The 16,376-nt window shown below is 45.2% G+C and overlaps 1 protein-coding gene across 3 annotated transcripts in view; it reads right to left on the reverse strand.

Moving 5' to 3' along the window:
• wdr7 (WD repeat domain 7) overlaps positions 1-3,547 on the reverse strand; it is a 1,110,115-nt gene extending 1,106,568 nt beyond the window's left edge. For all 3 annotated transcript variants that reach the window (XM_072497366.1, XM_072497365.1, XM_072497364.1), the window contains exon 1: positions 3,451-3,547. The gene's annotated coding sequence lies outside the window, so the exon portion shown is untranslated. The remainder of the gene's footprint in view (positions 1-3,450) is intronic.
• Between the last annotated feature and the right edge of the window lie 12,829 nt (positions 3,548-16,376).

Below are 16,376 nucleotides of genomic sequence, written 5' to 3' on the forward strand. Positions count from 1 at the left end.
ATGGATATAGATAGGCTCGGAGATTGGGCCAAAGTTTGGCAGATGGAGCTCAATGTGGATAAGTGTGAGGTTATCCATTTTGGCCAAAAGAAAGAAAGGCAAATTATCTAAATGGAATGCCGATTCAGGATGCGCCTGGGCAGAGGGATCGGAGTGTTTTTGTTCATGAATCGCAGAAAGTTGTTATGCAGGTACAGCATGTAATTAAAAATGCAAATAGAATGTTTCCGATTATTGCAAAGGGACTGGAGTATAAAAGTAGAAAAACGTTGTTGCAATTGTACAGGGTGTTGGGGAGACCACATCTGTAGTATTGTGTCTAGTTTTGGTCTCCTTATTTTTAGGAAGAACGTGATGGCAATGGAGACAATTCAGAGGAGGTTAACCAGATTGATTCCAGGGATGAAAGGGTGGGCGTATGAGGATAATGGCTTATACTCGCTGGAGTTTAGAAGGATGAGAGGGGATCTGATCGAGGTGTATAAAATATTAAATGGGATTGATAAAGTAAATGCAGACCAAATGTTCCTCTTTGTGGGGAAATCTAGAATTAGAGGTCATGGATATAGGCTGAGGTGGTAGATTTAGAACAGAGATGAGGAGGAACTACTTCTCGCAGAGTATGGTGAATTTGTGGAACTCGCTGCCACATCATGATGGAATCGGAATCATCAAATGGTTTCAAGAAATGGATCGATAGATTTGATTTAAAAAATGGGTTAAAGAGATATGGACAACAGGTGGGGAGGCGATTTGAGACTAGGAAGAGATCGGCGACGATCTGACTGAATGGTGGAGCAGGCTCGAAGGGCTGAATTGCCTACTTCGGCTCCTAAATCCTCTGTTCCTATGACATGTCCACCACTGGTGAAGTAATTTAAATAGGGGACACATGAGACCAGAGTTAGAGGAGCGCAGACTGGAGATTACAAAAATAGAGAGGGGCAAGATCATGGAGGGATTTGCAAACAAGGAAGAGCATTTCAAAATCAAGATATTGCTTGACCGGGAGCCAATGTACGCTATTGAGCACAGAGCTGATAAATGAACAAGAGTTGCTGTGAGTTAATACATGGGCAGCAGAGTTTTGGATGACCTCAAAATTTATGGCGAGAAGAATGTCATAGACAAGCCAATAGTGCATCAGAATAGACAAGTTCAGAGCTTACAAAGTCATGAAGGTTTCGGCAGATGAGCTGAGATAGGTAGGAAGACAATGCTAAACAGGCGGGTCACAACAATTTATACCAAAGGTGATCATTTAAAATTTGGCACTCTGCCCTGACAAGTACCAGTCACAAAGTTTCAGCAACATGTCTCTCTTTTCAGCAATAATCAGATGGATGGGTGGAATCTAGCTGTCACCAATTCAACTCTGATATTAAACACCTGGAGGCAAACAGTCTAAGGGCATGGAAAAAGCAGAGGACAAAAGAAATGATCAGATGGTGGAAAAGAGAGCCAATCATACAACAGTTGGCTCTAATGCAGTTTCTCACTTCAGTAACTGGACCAAAGATCTTTAGCTATGTCTCAGTGCACTCTCAATTACACCTCTCCCACAGTTTTTGACTCAAGGAAAAATAAATACAGGATCAGCACATGTCTGCTCAATAGTTTCAGACCCAAAATGAAAATTTGTTCCCATTGTGACTGATGATATAATTTACCCCAAATGCAGCCCACCCACTCCCATTTGATATGTTTTCTGGCAGGGCAATTAACTTGTGGTTGTCTGGGATCGAGCTGCTGAATACCAATGTCAATGCACCAGTAGATGCTTCAGCCATGTAGTCTGCAGAACTAAGGTGGAAGAGAACAAAATACCTCAACTAAGCCTGGTAACATGCCAATGCAGTGTCAGCTATGACAAATAAGGACACTCCAAAGATATCCTACAGGTCAAACAACAAAACTAAAGCGACATTCCTTTTAAAGTTTACTTTCCCTCTTGATTCCTCTGCTTCCTTGATATGAAAAATGAAATGAAATGTAAATGAAAATGAATGAAAAATCACTTGTCGTCACAAGTAGGCTTCAAATGAGGTTACTGTGAAAAGCCCCTAGTCGCCACATTCTGGCACCTGTTCGGGGAGGCTGGTACGGGAATTGAACTCGCGCTGCTGGCCTGCCTTGGTCTGCTTTAAAAGCCAGCTATTTAGCCCTGTTTAGCCAGCTATTTAGCCCTGTGCTAAACCAGTCCAGATATGTTAAATTTGCTGCAATTGAAAGGATATGCAACTGATCGTACCTGCAGCAATGCCCATCTAAAATGGTCAATGTGCTGGGCAGCAAGTAGCACAGTGGTTAGCATTGCTGCCTATGGCACTGAGGACCCAGGTTCGAATCCCGGTCCTGGGTCACTGTCCGTGTGGAGTTTGCACATTCTCCCCGTGTATGCGTGGGTTTCACTCCCACAACACAAAGATGTGCAGGTTAGGTGGATCTGCCACACTAAATTGGAAAAAAAAGTAATTGGGTACTCTAAATTTATTTTTAAAATAATAAAATGGTCAATGTGCTAAACTGCTGAGATTCCACCCAGCAGTGCAAATTGGGAAACAGAGGGAACAGAGCAGCCCACAGGAATTTGCAACATGCCAAGACCATCAAGACCAAATGATAAAAAGTTTCAGCTTATCTCCTAACACTAATATAATCACACCTACAACACAGCTTTCCTCCAAAGCTTTAGAATACTCCCAGACCACCCCCACACCAAGCCACACTGCAATTCATCAGGGGGTTGGAGAGGAATCATTATCCTCTTTAAGACGGTGCTGGTAATCAATTTGCAGCGATCAATATCAGCTTCTGCCAGTAACAGTGTGAATCCAAATCATAAGGGGCAGAGAGTAGAGGTCAGCACGCAAAACGAGTTAAAACACTCAAAAATCGACGACTTCCTCAAAACAGATCAAATTTGGACGAATGTAAAGCGCGAGGGAATTGCAGCTTTCAACCGGAGGGTCGCAGATGTCCCTGCATCAAAGCCCTGATTTGGTGCTTTTTGCATTTAAAACATGTGTAACACCAGCTGACCGAACACGGGGCAAATAAAACACTTTATACTATCAAATACACGTTGTACCACATCCCATCGTTATGGGCTGACAGTCATCAAGGCCACAGGCAGACAGCATTAAATAATAAACAGGCTTCCTTCCATTGAAAGATGGGGGGGGGGGGGGGGGGGAGGGTTAGTTATCCATGGCAAAAGACGTTTACAAAAACAAATTGGGTAGAGGCGAGTTGTGTTCCCAAAAAGCGCGATTCCTTCCTTTACAGACAAGGCTACACGGTTCGAGACAGGCCTGAATGAAATCTGTCAACAGCTGCATTTCTGGCTGCTATTTAAATAATAGTTTTCAAAAAAAAACACGCTGTCAAAGAGGGGACGCGGGTGGCTCTAAAGGTTTACTTTATTGCCGACTGTCTGTGCTCGCTCACCTTCCCCGTCTGCTGACTGTTTCGCTTCGAATTTCACTCCATATTGCAGCTCCTGCTCTGCCACTGCTTCACCGGCAACAGCTGCACTCACTCGGCTCCGCCCAGCCGTGTCCGGCCTCACAGCCGGCCGCTCGCCTGACTCCCCCGGCAGCGCCACCTGCGGCAACCCCACCTTACTGCAGCCAATCCTGCAGTGCATTCTCTGGAAATCATCTCGTATTACTCCCGGTGGCAATTCATCCAGGCACGTTGAGCATTCACGTTTCTTATCTTCACCGGAGACCCATTCAAATAAGAGGGAAAGCCTGCCAAAGTCCCACATGTCACCACAGAAAAGTCACGCTGCAGAAAGAGGCCATTCAGCCCGTCGCGCCTGCGTGGGCCAAAAAAAGGGGAAATAAACGAGCAGCTCATTTTAATCCTATTTTCAGCACCCGGGCCATAACTTTGCAGGTTACAGCACTTACAGAAGGATGATGTAGGTATAGAAATAGCATTGTGATTTACTTGAACGACTGAACATTGAGAGGGACGAGATATTAACAGTTTTAATGGGTCTAAAAGTGGACAAACCCCCAGGGCCAGATGAAATGTATCCCAGGTTGCTGGGGGAGGCAAGGGAGGAGATTGCAGTGGCTCTGATGAAAAAAATCTGATCTTCACTGGCCACAGGAGAGGTGCCAGAGGACTGGAAGACAGCTAATGTGGTGCCATTATTTAAGAAGAAAGTAGCAATAATAACAATCTTTACTGTCACAAGTAGGCTTACATTGCAATGAAATTACAGTGAAAAGTTGCCACATTCCAGCGCCTGGTCGGTACACAGAGGGAGAATTCAGAATGTCCAAATTACCTAACAACACATCTTTCGGAACTTGTGGGAGGAAACCGGAGCACCGGAGGAAACCCACGCAGACACAGGGAGAATGTGCAGACTCCGCACAGACAGTAACCCAGCCAGGAATCGAACCTGGGACTTTAGCTCTGTGAAGCCACAGTGCTAACCACTGTGCTACCGTGCTGCCCTATCGTGCTCCCCAAATCTTAGGGACGAACCAGGAAATTACAGGCCATTAAGTATAACTTCAGTGGTAGGGAAACTCCTGGAAAAAATTCTGAGAGTCCGAGTTAATTTCGACTTGAAGAGGCAAGGATTACTCAAGGATAGTCAGCATGGCTTTGTCTTGCAAATCTGATTGCATTTTTTGAGGTCTATCTACATGGACTTCAGTAAGACTTTTGACAGGGTCCCACATGGGAGGCTGATAAAGAATGTAAGAACCCATGGAATCCAGGACAATTTGGCAAACTGGATCCAAAACTGGCTCAGTGGTAGGGTCAGAGAGTAATGGTTGAAGGTTGTTTTGGTGACTAGAAGTCTGTGTCCAGTGGTGTTCCACAGGGATCGGTGCTGTGTCCCTTGTTGTTTGTAGTATACATTAATGATCTGGATATGAATATAGGAGGTATGATAAGTAAATTCACAGATGTCACAAAAATTGGTGGTGTGGTAAATAGTGAGCAGCAAGGTGTTAGATTATAGGATGATATAGATGGGCTGGTTAGGTGGGAAGAAAATTGGGAAATAAAATTTAACCATGAAAAGTGTGAGATTATTTTGGGAGTTGAACCAAGCAAGGGAATATACAACAAATAGTTGGGCTCGAGGAAGTGCAGAGGATCAAAGGGATCTTGGTGTTCAGGTTCACGGATCTCTGAAGACATCAGGGCAGGTTGATAAGGTGGTTAAGGAGGGTTATGGGGTTCTTGCCTTTATTATTAGGGCAGCACGGTAGCACAAGTGGATAGCACTGTAGCTTAATAGTGCCAGGGTCCCAGGTTCCATTCCCCGCTGGGTCACTGACTCTGCGGATCCTGCACGTTCTCCCCGTGTCCGCATGGGTTTCCTCCGGGTGCTCCGGTTTCCTCCTACAGTCCAAAGACGGGCAGGTTAGGTGGATTGGCCATGATAAATTGTCCTTAGTGACCAAAAAAGGTTAGGAGGGGTTATTGGATTACGGGGATAGGGTGGAAGTGAGGGCTTAAGTGGGTCGGTGCAGACTCAATGGGCCGAATGGCCTCCTTCTGCACTGTATGTTCTATGTTCATTCATTATTATCCGAGGCATTGCAGATAAGAACATGGAGGTTATGTTGGAGCTGTATAAAATGCTGGTTAGGCCCCAACTGGAGTACTGTATGCAGTTCTGGTCACCATAGGATCGAAAAGAAGTAATTGCACTGGAGCGGGTGCAGAGGAGATTCACCAGGATGTTGCCTGTGCTGTATCATTTCAGCTATCATGAGAGACTGCATAGGATGGGGTTGTTTTCCCTAGTGCAGAGAAGGCGGACCTGCTTAAGGTGAATAAAATTATGAGGGACTAAATAGAGTGGACAGGAAGGAAATTTTCCCCTGAGTGGAGGGGTCAATAATCAGGGGCATAGATTGAAGAATAGACAGGAAGTTTAGAGGAGAGATGAGGGAAAAACTTTTCACCTGAGAGGGTTGGAATCTGGAACTCACTGCCTGAAAGGATGGTAAAGGGGGCAATCCTCACAACTTTTAAAAAAATTTAGAGTACCCAATTCTTTGTTTCCAATTAGGGGGCAATTTAGCCTGGCCAATTCACCTACCAGGCACATCTTTGGGTTGTGAGGGTGAGATTCATGCAGACATGGAGAGAATGTGCGATCTCCACATGGACAATTTTTGTGTCATCTGCAAATTTCCCAATCATGCTCCCCACATTTAAGTCTAAATCATGAATATATACAACAGATAGCAAGGGCCCCAACTCTAAGTCCTGTGGAACACAGGTTCATTTGCAAAAACATCCATCGACCATTCCACTTTGTTTCCTGTCACTGAGCCAGTTTTGGATCCAACCTGCTACCTTTTCCTGTATCCTATAAGATCTCACTTTTCTGACCAGGTCTGCCACATGGGACCTTGTCAAATGCTTTACTGAAATCCAAATAGCCTATATCCACTGCACACCCCATCAATCCTCCTTGTTACTTTCTCAAAAAATTTTAAGTTAGTAAGACACAATCTGCCCCTAACGAAACCATTCATAATCAATCCGCACCTTTCTAATTGACAGTTTAACCTGTTTCTCAGGACTTCCTCCTATAATTTGCCAACCACTGAGGTCAGACTGGCCAGAATGTAGATTTCTGGCCTAACACTAGCAACCTTTTTAAATAATGGAGCAATGCTCACAAACCTCCAATCATAGAATCATAGAATTTACAGTGTACAAGGAGGCCATTCAGCCCATCGAATCTGCACCAACCCTTGGAAACAGCACACTACTTAAACCCATGCCTCCACCCTATCCCTGTAACCCAGTAACCACGCCTAACCTTTTGGACACTAAGGGTCAATTTAGCATGGCCAATCCACCTAAACTGGACTGTGGGAGGAAACCAACGCAGACACAGGGAGAAAGTGCAAACTCTATATAGACAGTCACCCGAGGCCAGAATTAAATCCGGGACCCTGGAGCTGTGAGGCAGCAGTGCTAACCACTATGTCACCATGCCGCCCTCTTTTTCTCACACAAACACGGAGGGTGTCTTGCTGACGTCCACTTTCTGGAAGCACTGACCGCCCGATGCAAATCTTCCCTGCTAGAGCCAATCAGCATCGCCACTCTGCTGGATGCTTGCCTTCACTCGAACACAGAGGGTGTCTTGCTGAAGTCAACTTTCTGGAAGCACTGACCGCCCAATGCAAATCTTCCCCAAAATGGCCCATCAGTGTCGCTGCTCTGCTCTCAGGCACATCAATGGTTACTGTGCAAAATAAGAGCTCACGGTGTAAGAAGTAATATATTAGCATGGCTAGAGGATTGGTGAGCCAACAGGAAGCGGAAAGTAGGGTTAAATGGGTCTTTTTCATGTTGGCAGGATATGATGACTGGAGTGACACAGGGATCAGCACTGAGGCCTCAACTATGAACAATTTATATCAATAAATTGAATGAAGATACTGAGTGTATGGTTCCTAAATTTGCAGATGATACAAAGATAAGCAGAAAATAAAGTTCTGATGAGGACAAAAGGGATCTGAAAAGGGACATAGATAGGTTCAGCAAGTGAGCAAAAAACTGGCAGATGGAATATAATATAGGAAAATGTTGGTAGGAAGAATAAAAAAGCAGCAGATTATTTGATTGCAGATTGTGTCAAGGGAATGTCACTTTAAGAAATGTGTGTCTGCAGTAATGTCAGAGTGTGGGTGGAGCTGAGCTCTGGCTCTTTTTAGTTTCGCTTTGAGGAAAAGCTTGGGTGTGTCTGTGTTTTTTGGTTTCGTTTTAGTGTTGGAGCTGAAGCCAGCCAAAGAAGGTGTAATTTTGATCTCTCTGCAATCTAAAGACTATCTCTAGATCATTTGGTGAATTCAGAGTGATAACTGCTCTCAGTAGAGAATTTAAACCTGATGCGCTTCTGTTAAAAGGTTTTTTGTCTTATGGGTGTTAAAAAGAGAGTTTAAAGATTACTTAGAGTGTTGTATTCTTTGGGGGTTGTATTTGAATTTATGGTTGCTAAGATGTTAACTGTATGTTTTAAAAAGGTTAGCTGAGTTCATAGAATAAACATTGTTTTGCTTTAAAAATTACTTTAAAATTTCTGCTGCACCACACCTGATGATTGGGCCACGTGCTCCCCATACCACAATCTAGTAAAAGTCGTGGGTCAGGTGAACTCCATGATACACTTTGGGGTTCTCTAAACCCTGGCCCATAACAATTGCAGAAATCTGAGATACAGAGATCTGGGTGTCATGCAGGTACAGCAAGTGATTGGAAAGGCAAATGGTGTGTTGTTCTTTATTTCAAGGGGAATGGAATATAAACACACGAATGAATGGCTACAGTTGTACAGGGTGCTGGTGCAAACACATCGAGAGTAGAATGTACAACTTTGGTCTCCTTATTTGAGAAAGGATATTAATGCATTCAAAGCAGTTCAGAGAAGGTTCACTTGATTAACACCTGGGATGGGGCGGGGGAGGGGGTGGGATGTAGGGGGTGTAATGATCTTTGATTGGACTGATGTTGAATCTTTATATTGTAGTGTGAACAAAGAACATTAGACTTTGTTTTACAAACAAAGTTATTTATTACTAACACTACACCAACAAATTACTAAAATGTCTAACATTAATACAGTTAGAAATAATGGTCTAACACTGACTTAAACTAAGATACTACAGAGCTACTCTAATATGTGACTGCTACCAACTCCTTACTAACACCTTCTTGTGGAACACATGGTGTGTCTGGGTCACGTGTCTGCATACTCTGATGGTCGGATGCAAGAACTACAACAGTTATACAGAGATTATTATTTTCATACAGATGATAACACTGATGGCAATCTACTTATCATCAAGGGAGTGACCGCTATCTTAAGAAGAAAGGTTAGACAGGCTGTGCCTGTATCTATTGGAATTTGGAAAACTGAGAGGTGAACTTATTGAAACAAATAAGATCCTGAGGAAATTTGGCAGGGTGGATGCTAGAAGGATGTTTCCTGTATGGAAGAAACGAGAACTATCCAAGATGGACATTGGTAGAATTTTCTCTCTCAGAAGATTGTGAATCTTTGGAACTTTCTGCCCCAGAGACCATTGGGTCAATTAATATTTTTAAGGCTGTTGCTAACTTTTGGTTGGTTCAATTGGCTCTGTTTTGTAACCTTTGCTCGAGAGTCGCCAGGTACCTTTATGATACCGCCACGAGGTTCAAGTTCAAGTAATGATCAATAACTCAACACACCAATTAGTAAGATTCAAATCAAAGCACATTTATTATACACAGTCAATCGCTACTCATGCATAAATTCTACTTAATAAACTATCTCTATAACTAACAGATCTATACTTAGCTTTGGACTGGCCCACCAGGTCAGGGGAACAAATGGCCTTTCGTTCAGGTCCTGAGTCTACGGGATTCAAAAGCTGGTATGGACTGGTAGCTAGGAGCGCCTATCTCGTAGCGAGCGTTGACTTGAGACTTACTTGCTTGGAGGCCGCTGGACAGTTCACCCTCAGGGGTTGCTTCGTGTTGCTGAGTGACCCTGTCAAGAAGGACGATTTGAACTTGGGGGCTTTACTTCATAGTCCCCAGGGGCTTCCCAACCTTCGGGGCGGACCCCGTACCTGGTTTCAAGTGATTGGACTTTGTCCCAATCGCTTGGTTCGATTTCTCCAATACTGGAGCTGTTCCCTGATTGTTGGACGGTCTTTAAGTGTCCGTTAACCTCTTTTGTGTTGGCTCCTGCTGGCGCGGAGGAGCCTGGCTTGGCCTTGTTTACCTCAAAATGTTTTGATTGTTCCAGGGGATTGCTCATTACTATGTAGATGGCTGCTACATTACTATGCAGATGGCTGCTTGTATCGATGCTGTCTGGGTTTCTGCAGAGTCTAATACACAGTAAACTTGCACCTGCTAGTTTTTGCCTGTGTTGGCTGAATTTTCCTTCAGCCTTTGCGGTCCTCTATTTTAAGTCGGGAAGTGGCTGCAGACCATCCTTGTGATCCTAATGCGAAGCATGAAGGATCACATAACTGCATTGTCTTCATTCCCTGACCTGGCGAGCACTCTTCTATGGCCTCTACACTGACCATAACTATAAAAAGTTGAACTAACATTCTAAGTGGCGCGATGTCAAAACAGGGACATGCATTACAAAATTAAAAAACGGTACCTCAATAAACTACACTCACTCAAACATTCAATCATACTAACTTCCTTAATGATACAAACAAAATCATAGCAGCATTATTCACATTTTTCCTAGCTTGGCAGTCAAGCTCAGGATTGTCCAGTCGCTCATGAAACACATTTCTTTATTCACAAAAGGAACGCAAACGAATGTCCTTCATTATAGATTGCGGGGGTCGGGGGTCTGGTCATAACTGAAAATAGGGGGTCTTATCCTATATACCGGGGTGCGAGCGCGGTAGGCTCTCCTTCGCCATTCCCTCAGACGAATAGGCTGCACGATGCAGCAGAGTATCGCCAATACTAGTAGGGATTCAATCAAGTAGGACAGGGAGTACCAGGTTATAAACCTGTCACACCAAGATGGTGTAGTGTCGCTTGTGACTGGGCTCTGTTTGCTATGGGGAAGTGAATCATTAACGGCTGGGGGGGGGGGGGGGGGGTTGGGGTCAGTGGGTTCGCGTTCACGCGCAACCAAATGTTCATTAGGGTGATGAGCAACATGGAGGATGTCCTCATGGTTCTTCTTCTCTCTCTTCTCTTCTCTTTGCTGGAGCTGCTGGACTTCTGTGGGATCAAGCATAGTGTCTGTTACTATCTTGGTTTAATATCTCGTCTGTTAGTATGTCTGTCCTTTTGTGCCAATTCTCCCTTTACAGTTTGTCACCATGTGTGACTCCCTCATTTAAAAAAAAATGAATATTCCGGACAAGACACACTTAAAAATACTGAACCAGTGCGAGCCGTCTCGCTGGCTGTGCGATTTACCATCCAAATGTTTGAGGATGTAAATAGCAGAGGGTTGGCAACCTAAGGGTCGCCTGAAAACAAAAACAAAACTTTTTGAACAAAAAAGTGCCGAAATGAGGTGCGTATGGGCCGCGACGGGTAAGATTTGGATGGAATCCACGGGTAGGACGGCGACCAATGCCATGTGTGCTCTACCCAAGCGTAGCTGACCAGAGAGGGGGTTCCCAGGCAGGGTGGGTCCCAATGCCGTTTCTCCACTGCCTGAGCAACTGACAAGAACGGGCAAAAAATGTAGTCATCGTGGGGGGTTGCCGTAGTGGTTCTACCTTTAAACCAGAAGGGCAGTTATGAACGGGGGTCTGTGTTTCTGTCGACAGACGAGTTCCTCTGAACTGGCATCTGGGACATTAACAAGTCTCTGTGGACAAACTAGTTCCTCTGAACTAGCATCTGGGACAAACTAGTTTCTCTGACTGCCAGTGGGCGCAGAAATGTGGTGGCGTGGGGCCATGGGAAAAAAAATTCCGATCTTACAAACAACATTAAACAATACCACTACAAACAACATAAAACATGCTGCAGGTTCCATCAGAGGATAGAAAATGTGGTCCCTTTGTTCAAGAAGGGGAGTAGTGACAACCCCGGCAACTATAGACCGGTGAGCCTCACGTCTGTTGTGGGGAAAGTCTTGGAGGGGATTATAAGAGACAAGATTTATAATCATCTAGATAGGAATAATATGATTAGGGATAGTCAGCATGGCTTTGTGAAGGGTAGGTCATGCCTCACAAACCTTATCGAGTTCTTTGAGAAGGTGACTGAACAGGTAGACGAGGGTAGAGCAGTTGATGTGGTGTATATGGATTTCAGTAAAGCGTTTGATAAGGTTCCCCACGGTAGGCTATTGCAGAAAATACAGAGGCTGGGGATTGAGGGTGATTTAGAGATGTGGATCAGAAATTGGCTAGCTGAAAGAAGGTGGTTGATGGGAAATGTTCAGAATGGAGTTCAGTTACAAGTGGCGTACCACAAGGATCTGTTCTGGGGCCGTTGCTGTTTGTCATTTTTATAAATGACCTAGAGGAGGGCGCAGAAGGGTGGGTGAGTAAATTTGCTGACGACACTAAAGTCGGTGGTGTTGTCGACAGTGCGGAAGGATGTAGCAGGTTACAGAGGGACATAGATAAGCTGCAGAGCTGGGCTGAGAGGTGGCAAATGAAGTTTAATGTAGAGAAGTGTGAGATGATTCACTTTGGAAGGAATAACAGGAATGCGGAATATTTGGCTAATGGTAAAGTTCTTGGAAGTGTGGATGAGCAGAGGGATCGAGGTGTCCATGTAAATAGATCCCTGAAAGTTGCCACCCAGGTTGATAGGGTTGTGAAGAAGGCCTATGGAGTGTTGGCCTTTATTGGTAGAGGGATTGAGTTCCAGAGTCATGAGGTCATGTTGCAGCTGTACAAAACTCTGGTACGGCCGCATTTGGAGTATTGCGTACAGTTCTGGTCACCGGATTATAGGAAGGACGTGGAAGCTTTGGAGCGGGTGCAGAGGAGATTTACCAGGATGTTGCGTGGTATGGAGGGAAAATCTTATGAGGAAAGGCTGATGGATTTGAGGTTGTTTTCGTTAGAGAGAAGAAGGTTAAGAGGAGACTTAATAGAGGCATACAAAATGATCAGGGGGTTAGATAGGGTGGACAGTGAGAGCCTTCTCCCGCGGATGGAAATGGCTAGCACGAGGGGACATAGCCTTAAACTGAGGGGTAATAGATATAGGACAGAGGTCAGAGGTAGGTTCTTTACGCAAAGAGTGGTGAGGCCGTGGAATGCCCTACCTGCAACAGTAGTGAACTCGCCAACATTGAGGGCATTTAAAAGTTTATTGGATAAGCATATGGATGATAATGGCATAGTGTAGGTTAGATGGCTTTTGTTTTTTGACTTCCCATGTCGGTGCAACATCGTGGGCCGAAGGGCCTGTACTGCGCTGTATCGTTCTATGTTCTATGTTCTATGTAAAGGACACCGTTTTCTCCCAAGGGGTTCCTTTTTAAAACACCATCTGGACACCTCAGTTATCAGGTGCGAACAGGGTCGCAAACGGTTTCTCGTTTTGGGAGTCAGACTCAAAGTCGTCATCTTCTCCCGGATGCCATACTCTGGAATGTATCAGGGCTAATAGGGCTGCATGGTGTGATTTGGGATCCATCTCGTCATGCCGGACGAGTTTGAATGAATTGTCCTGGTGCCAAAAGGATGTGTCCAATTCTGGTGGAATGGAGTCGGGGTCGTCATTGGAAGGCGGTGGTCTTTGGTGGGGCTTGTTGCGGAATGTGATGAGGAAGGGATCACTCGAATCATGCTCAGATTCGCTGGGTGTGGGTCCTGTTGCCTGGGGATAGTAGGGAGGCGAGCTGTGGCTATTGTCAGTGTCACAGTCGCTGTCGCTACTACTGCAGTCTGTGGGCGTTCCGGGGCGGAATCTAGAGTTCGGGGGTGGAGTCGAGGTTGAGTCCGTGGCTGGGCGGGACGTGTTGGGGGAGGATAGGGTTACGTTGGCTGTGGGCGGGGCGTGGTCTGCAGCGTCGAGCATGACGTGGTGTGCGTGGTTGGACTGTGGGCCATATGCCTTAAGCTGGTTAATATGGAACCACGCAGTCTTTCATTTGGGGTACTTAATTTTATTCACGGAGGGGCTTTCTTTGTCCGCAATGGAGTACGGACCCGAATACTTTGGTGACAGGAATGTGCTGGGGTTGTATATGGAGAGCATGACTTGCTGTCCTACACTGAACTCAGTCGCATGTACTGTCTTATCGAAACAGGCCTTGCTCTGTTTCTTTCGTGTGCCTAATCGTACCACTGCTGCTAGCTGAGCTGTTTTAACATTCTCTACCAGTTGTTCTACTGCTTTCTTATGTGTGAGGGCCGTCACTTTGGGGCTGGTCAAATCTAATCCCAATAAAAATTCTGTGCCTTTCGTGGGGCATCCGGTCATGAGGGTGTGTGGGGTGTAACCTGTAGATGTTGAAACCGTATTTCGCAAAAACATCAGCGCAAAAGGGAGGACTGAATCCCAAGTGGTGTTGTTTTGCTGGATCATTTTTCTGCAGGTTGATTTTAGGGTCCGATTCATGCGCTCCACAATACCACTTGACTGGGGGTGGTATGCGATGTGGAATTTTATAGAATTTTTTTTTAATAGAAAATACAGCACAGAACAGGCCCTTCGGCCCACGATGTTGTGCCGAACCTTTGTGCTAGATTAATCATAGATTATCATTGAATTTACAGTGCAGAAGGAGGCCATTCGGCCCTTTGAGTCTGCACCGGCTCTTGGAAAGAGCACCCTACCCAAACTCAACACCTCCACCCAACACCAAAGGCAATTTTGGACATTAAGGGCAATTTATCATTGGCCAACTCACCTAACCTGCACATCTTTGGACTGTGGGAGGAAACTGGAGCACCCGGAGGAAACCCACGCAGACATGGGGAGGACGTGCAGACTCCGCACAGACAGTGACCCAAGGCGGAATCGAACCTGGGACCCTGGCGCTGTGAAGCAATTGTGCTATCCACAATGCTACCGTGCTGCCCTTAAGAACAAATAAATCTACACTATATCATTTTACCGTAATCCATGTACCTATCCAATAGCTGCTTGAAGGTCCCTAATGTTTCCGACTCAACTACTTCCACAGGCAGTGCATTCCATGCCCCCACTACTCTCTGGGTAAAGAACCTACCTCTGATATCGCTCCTATATCTTCCACCTTTCACCTTAAATTTATGTCCCCTTGTAATGGTTTGTTCCACCCGGGGAAAAAGTCTCTGACTGTCTACTCTATCTATTCCCCTGATCATCTTATAAACCTCTATCAAGTCGCCCCTCATCCTTCTCCGTTCTAATGAGAAAACGCCTAGCACCCTCAACCTTTCCTCGTAAGACCTACTCTCCATTCCAGGCAACATCCTGGTAAATCTTCTTTGCACCTTTTCCAAACTTTCCACATCCTTCCTAAAATGAGGCGACCAGAACTGTACACAGTACTCCAAATGTGGCCTTACCAAAGTTTTGTACAGCTGCATCATCACCTCACGGCTCTTAAATTCAATCCCTCTGTTAATGAACGCGAGCACACCATAGGCCTTCTTCACAGCTCTATCCACTTGAGTGGCAACTTTCAAAGATGTATGAACATAGACCCCAAGATCTCTCTGCTCCTCCACATTGCCAAGAACTCTTCCATTAACCCTGTATTCCGCATTCATATTTGTCCTTCCAAAATGGACAACCTCACACTTTTCAGGGTTAAACTCCATCTGCCACTTCTCAGCCCAGCTCTGCATCCTATCTATGTCTCTTTGCAGCCGACAACAGCCCTCCTTACTATCCACAACTCCACCAATCTTCGTATCGTCTGCAAATTTACTGACTCACTCTTCAACTCCCTCATCCAAGTCATTAATGAAAATCACAAACAGCAGAGGACCCAGAACTGATCCCTGTGGTACGCCACTGGTAACTGGGATCCAGGCTGAATATTTGCCATCCACCACCGCTCTCTGACTTCTATCGGTTAGCCAGTTCGTTATCCAACTGGCCAAATTTCCCATTATCCCATGCCTCCTTACTTTCTGCATCAGCCTACCATGGGGAACCTTATCAAATGCCTTACTAAAATCCATGTACACTACATCCACTGCTTCACCTTCATCCACATGCTTGGTCACCTCCTCAAAGAATTCAATAAAACTTGTAAGGCAAGACCTACCCCTCACAAATCCGTGCTGACTATCCCTAATCAAGCAGTGTCTTTCCAGATGCTCAGAAATCCTATCCTTCAGTACCCTTTCCATTACTTTGCCTACCACCGAAGTAAGACTAACTGGCCTGTAATTCCCAGGGTTATCCCTAGTCCCTTTTTTGAACAGGGGCACGACATTCGCCACTCTCCAATCCCCTGGTATCACCCCTGTTGACAGTGAGGACGAAAAGATCATTGCCAACGGCTCTGCAATTTCATCTCTTGCTTCCCATAGAATCCTTGGATATATCCCGTCAGGCCCGGGGGACTTGTCTATCCTCACGTTTTTCAAAATGCCCAACACATCTTCCTTCCTAACAAGTATTTCCACGAGCTTACCAATCTGTTTCACACTGTCCTCTCCAACAATATCGCCCCTCTCATTTGTAAATACAGAAGAAAAGTACTCGTTCAAGACCTCTCCTATCTCTTCAGACTCAATACGCAATCTCCCGCTACTGTCCTTGATCGGACCTACCCTCGCTCTAGTCATTCTCATATTTCTCACATATGTGTAAAAGGCCTTGGGGTTTTCCTTGATCCTACCCGCCAAAGATTGTTCATGCCCTCTCTTAGCTCTCGTAATCCCTTTCTCCAGTTCCCTCCTGGCTATCTTGTATCCCTCCAA

The sequence above is a fragment of the Scyliorhinus torazame genome, chromosome 3 (assembly GCF_047496885.1).
Source record: "Scyliorhinus torazame isolate Kashiwa2021f chromosome 3, sScyTor2.1, whole genome shotgun sequence".
NCBI classification, from domain to species: domain Eukaryota; kingdom Metazoa; phylum Chordata; class Chondrichthyes; order Carcharhiniformes; family Scyliorhinidae; genus Scyliorhinus; species Scyliorhinus torazame.